This window comes from Mus caroli, chromosome 10 (assembly GCF_900094665.2).
Source record: "Mus caroli chromosome 10, CAROLI_EIJ_v1.1, whole genome shotgun sequence".
Classification (NCBI taxonomy): domain Eukaryota; kingdom Metazoa; phylum Chordata; class Mammalia; order Rodentia; family Muridae; genus Mus; species Mus caroli.
In genome coordinates, this window is record NC_034579.1 from 95,718,493 (window position 1) to 95,723,963 (window position 5,471).

A 5,471-nucleotide genomic window follows, 5' to 3' on the forward strand; every position below is an offset into this window, starting at 1 on the left:
TTTATATGCCCCAATACAGGGGAATGCCAGGGCCAAAAGAATGGGAATGGGTGGGTAGGGAAGTGGGGGAGGTATGGGGGACTTTTGGGATAGCATTGGAAATGTAATTGAGGAAAATACGTAATAAAAAAATATTAAAAATTAAAAAAAAAAAACGTTTGTGGAGAAAAACAACCAGAGTGGAGTCTTCTGCAGCTTGGCAAAAGTCCTTAAAATGTTTCAGGACCAAGTCATGTAGGGTGCTTTGTAGCAGTAATATCCCACCCTAGGAATCAAAGAAAAACTTTGTATGTGAGGACAAAATGACAAACAGAATATACACAGACCAACACAGAAGGTCCTTCCCAGGAAAACAAAAACAAAATGAGAAGACTGTCACAGATGGTCTTCCTCTCTAGGCATGAGAGGCTCATAGACCAGAATTCAGAGAAGTAGCAAAGTTCCCAAGCTTCTGGTAGGGGTTCCAGAGGGTTGTCATGGCCCCTGGCTGGGTGATAAAATATGCATCTGCTTTGTTCCGCTAGGCCTCCAGATAAAATCCTAAAAGAGACACAGTTTAAACCTGAAACAGAAACACAGAGATGGACAAAAGACAATCAGGCAACTGGACTTACTCATCAGAAAAATATTCCATTATTTGGTCTGGGTGTCTTGGACAAGAACCCCCAAATGTAAGGGTCCAAATGTAAGGGTCCATAATTCACAAAGAATAATATCCTGGACTCAAGTAGTATATAAAAGCAAAGAGGGTTTTATTCTGCAGAAGTCCAGCATGCTGGGGTCTCCCATTCCAAGATGGGACTCACCTTGTATTTAAACTAAGAAAAATTCCAAGCTGGAGGACTAAAGAGCCTATGACTATGATGAGAACTATAAATGTTGCCATTTCTGGTAGTCTATACAAAGTGTTACCTAGTATGACACAACACTTTGGAACTGTAGATTGAAAAAATGGAATTAAATACTACCAACTTTTCATATGTGTCTTAGCTCTAAGAAGGCATTTTTAAAAATGCTTTCTTTGATTTAAAATTTTAAAAGGTCTTATGAGAGAGTTAGGATATGAGTTTTGTGGGGAGAAACTTCTGAACTTAAGTGAATTTTATAATCTATTTATATGACCTAAGAAAGATTACAGTCTACTTAGCAAAATGTTGCCCGTTGAATTCCACTAATATCATATCTCACCTCCAAATATATGAAAAATGTTATAGCCAGCAAGAAATTATTACAGGTTCTTCAATGTATCACTTATACAAGCTCTAAGATAAAGATAAATAGTTCCCTCTTTCTATTTTCTGTATGACTGTATTTTTAAGTTTGAGTATTAGAATAAATATCTGTGAGCCTTCCCATAATGGTAGTTCCTAAAATAATGTGATCTTGAGCACCATCCAGAGAAAGATTAAATTCTTAACATCGGAAGAAATTATGGAATTATCCCATTCATTTAAATTATTTTACCATTAAGAATTTTAATGTCTTTAGTGTTATCTATTCTGATTTTAAAACCTACCAGACAGTTTCATTCATATAATTGAATTCAGGAGGGCACAGTGTCAGTTATGCTTAAGATGAATATTAATATTGGTGCTATAGTAAAGTATCTAAATTTTAGCTAGGTACCATGAAGCCTAAACTGATTGTTTCTATAAATAACTTTCAGAGTTTCCCTAATCATCTTCCACACAGCTTCAGGACTGATGATAAGCATTTCCTATACGTCAACACTTTATTTTAGTTTATTTAATTTTGTTGCCTGTAAATTGCCATTAAACAGTTTAAGTCAGGTAAGATAAATGAGTCAATTTAGATACTGATAAGACAGACACATATGCCAATGGAATAGATCATAGAGTTCAGAAATTCAAACACCTATATTAACCCAATGATTGGCAATGTTGTCAAAAATCACATGAAGAAAAAAAGATACAACCTTTGTTAAATTGTGTTGAAAATCCGGACTATGAAAATTTAGGAGAAAGAAATTAGACCACATTCCTCATACTATACACAAACCAAATAAAAATTGATTAAAAATTTTAATTTAAGTAATGAAACTTTGTAATTGCTAAAGGAAATTATAGGGAAAAAGATAACTATAGATCTATGAAGAAGAACTTTCTGAAACAGTGATAAATATATGGCTTTTGGTTGCTGTACAATATTTCATTGTGAGGACTATAAATTATAGTAGCCATTATTCAGATCTCTATATTTAAAATGAATTATAATACAGTTGAGAAATGTCTAAAATGTGTCTACAAAATAATCAGAAAAAAAAGAGCTCATTTACAGGCAGTGATAGTAAGATAATGACCAGAAAGGACAAAACTTTAAAAGACACATTGCGTACTAAAAGTATTATAAAATGTATTATTTCACAGCTCTAGGTATTTCATTGAGAAGAACTAGAACCTTGGCATAAATAGCTATGAACCTAACACAGTTTATTATATGCACTACTTAATGAATATCTTTACCCTTCATAGCTGCAGCAGAAGTTGTAAATATTATGGTTATTATGTTGATAAAAGCCATAGTCGCTAGGTCAATTTAATGGTAACCATATATATTCAAACTAAATCAAGTTTTGGTTCAATGACAACTTAAACTAAAATGAAGAATAATTATAATTTGGGGGAATTTTTAATATTTAAAATAAATCCATTATATAAATATTAATATACAATCATTTTATCTAAATATTATTACATTAATATACAATTAGTATTGATATACCAACATATTAAATATGGCAGTTGCAGTGTTCAATAATAACTTTTAAAGAGCATTGGTTAGAACATTGGCACTACAAAAATTGATATAAAATGATAATCTTTTTTTCTTGTGTAAATTACCTGTACAATTCTTGTCAACTCAATTTTAAATAATGACAAAAATGAGGAATTTCTTCACTAGGGAATGATATTTAAATAACCTTTTGGTATCTAATGAGGAGTTTATTGGTATACATATTAAATTTTGTGATAGATATTATTCTAAATGATATGATTTCTAATTCAATCTTTGAACTCACAATGTTATATGTACCACTGATACTCTACTATAAGCTCGTTTATTAATTTGTCATAGGAATAGTTATTTTTATAATTCATTTACCTCCAATTCAATAAAGATTCATGTAGAGTTCATTTTTTAATTTTTAATTTTTGCTTCATTATGACCTGAGAATTTGCTGACAAATGTCAGCATTTGCTGACAATATGACAATACTTTAATTGGCTTAATGTCTTTAACTACACTTAAACTAGGCTATTTTGGTAATCAGTTATTTTATTTATTTACATTTCAAGTGTGGTCCACCATCTCTGTCTCCCCTCCACAAAATCCTCATCTCATCCCCCACTCTTTTGCCTCTAAGAGGGTACTCCACCACCCGATTCCCACTCCAGCCTTATCCCTCTAGCATTCCCCTATGCATGGGCAACAAGTCTCCACAGAACCAAGCACTTCCCCTCCCATTGATGCCAGATAAGGCAATACTTTTCTACATATGTAGTTGGAGCCATAGACCTATCCATGTATACTCTTTGATTGGTGGTTTAGTCCCTGGGAGCTCTGGGAGGTCTGGTTAGTTGACCTTGTTGTTCTTCCCATGAGGTTGCAATCCCTTCAACTCCTTCACTGCTTCGCCTAGTTCCTCCACTGGGTCCCTGGGCTCAGTCCAATGGCTGACTATGAGTACCTGCATCTGTCTAAGTCAGATGCTGGCAGAGCCTCTCAGAGGACAATCATACTAGGCTTCCATCTGTGAGAAATTCTTGGCATTAGCAATAGTGTCCAGCAATAGTGTTGAGGTTTTGGTGTCTGCATATGGAATGAATCCCAAGGTAGGGGCGGTGGTATCTGAATGTCCTTTCCTTCATTCTCTGCTCCATTTTTGTCCCTGAGTTTCCTTGATACAAGAACAATTCTGGGTTAAAGATTTTGAGATGTGTGAGTAGTTCCATCCCTCAACTGAGGGCCATGCCTGTTTACTGGAGGTGGTCTCTTCAGGTTCTATCTCCCCTCTGTTGGGTACTTCGCCTAATTTCATCCCTTTTGGATGATGAGAACTTCTCTCTTCCCTGGAGTCTGGGATTTTCTCTAGTTGCCCAGGTTCTCCACCCTCTCACTACTCACTCTCCTGACCCTCTGGACTTAGCTCCCTTCTCTTCCTATACCTGATCCTGACTCCCTTCCCCCTCTCTCACTCCCAAGTCTTTCCCTCCCTCAGCCTCCCTAGATTCTTTTGTTCCCCATTCTAAGCAGGATTTAATCATCCATACTTTGTTCTTCCTTCTTGTTAAGCTTCATATGGTCTGTGAGTGTATTGCAGGTATTTGGGGGCTAATATCCAGAGTGAGTACATACAATATATGTCCTTTTGGATCTAGTTACATCACTCAGGATGATATTTTCTTCTTCCATTAATTTGCCTGCAAAATTCATGAAGTCAATATTTTTAATAGCTGATTAGTTCTCCATTGTGTAAATGGATAAATATTCATTGACTCCTACCAGATAATCTGTGAAGGCCATATTTTCTGTGTATAAATAGTGTTATCAACATTTTCTGTATTTATCTTCAGTTGAGGGATATCTGGGTTGTTTCCAGCTTCTCACTATTATAAACAAGGCTGATATAAACATAGTGAAGCATGTGCCCTTGTAATACAGTGCGGCATCTTTTGGTATGGGTCTTCAGGTAGAACTATTTCTAGTTTTCTGATAAACCACTATATTGATTTCTAAAGTGATTGTATCATCTTGCAGCAATCCACCAGCAATGAAGTTCCTGTTTCTACACATCCTCACTAGCATCTTCTGTCACCCGGGTTTTTGATCTTAGCCATTCTGATTATTCTAAGGTGGAATCTCAGGGTCGTTTTGATTTGCATTTCCCTGATGACTAAGGATGTTGAACATTTCTTTAGATGCATCTCTGACATTCAAGATTCCTAAGTTAAAAATTCTTTGTTTGGATCTGTATCCCATTTTTAAATAAGGTTCTCTGGTTCCCTGGAGTTTAACTTGAGTTCTTTGTATATTTTGGGTATTAATTCTCTATCAGATGTAGGTTTGGTAAAGATCTTTTCCCAACTGTAGATTGCCGTGCTATCCCTTTGACAGTGTCCTTTTCCTTCTAGAAGCTTTTCAATTTTTTTTCCATTTTTTTATTAGATATTTAGCTCATTTACATTTCCAATGCTATACCAAAAGTCCCCATAGCCACCCCCCACTCCCCCTTTTTGGCCCTGGGGTTCCCCTGTACTGGGGCATATAAAGTTTGCAAGTCAAATGGGACTTCTCTTTGCAGTGATGGCTGATTAGGCCATCTTTTGATACATATGCAGCTAGAGACAAAAGCTCCGGGGTACTGGTTAGTTCATATCGTTGTTCCACCTATAGGGTTGCAGTTCCCTTTANCTCCTTGGGTAATTTCTCTAGCTCCTCCATTGGGGGCC

At 35.8% G+C, this 5,471-nt stretch overlaps 1 protein-coding gene across 3 annotated transcripts in view; it reads left to right on the forward strand.

Moving 5' to 3' along the window:
* The window catches only part of Mgat4c (MGAT4 family member C), a 671,730-nt gene that overhangs the window by 562,804 nt on the left and 103,455 nt on the right, over positions 1–5,471 (forward strand). The window lies entirely within an intron of this gene.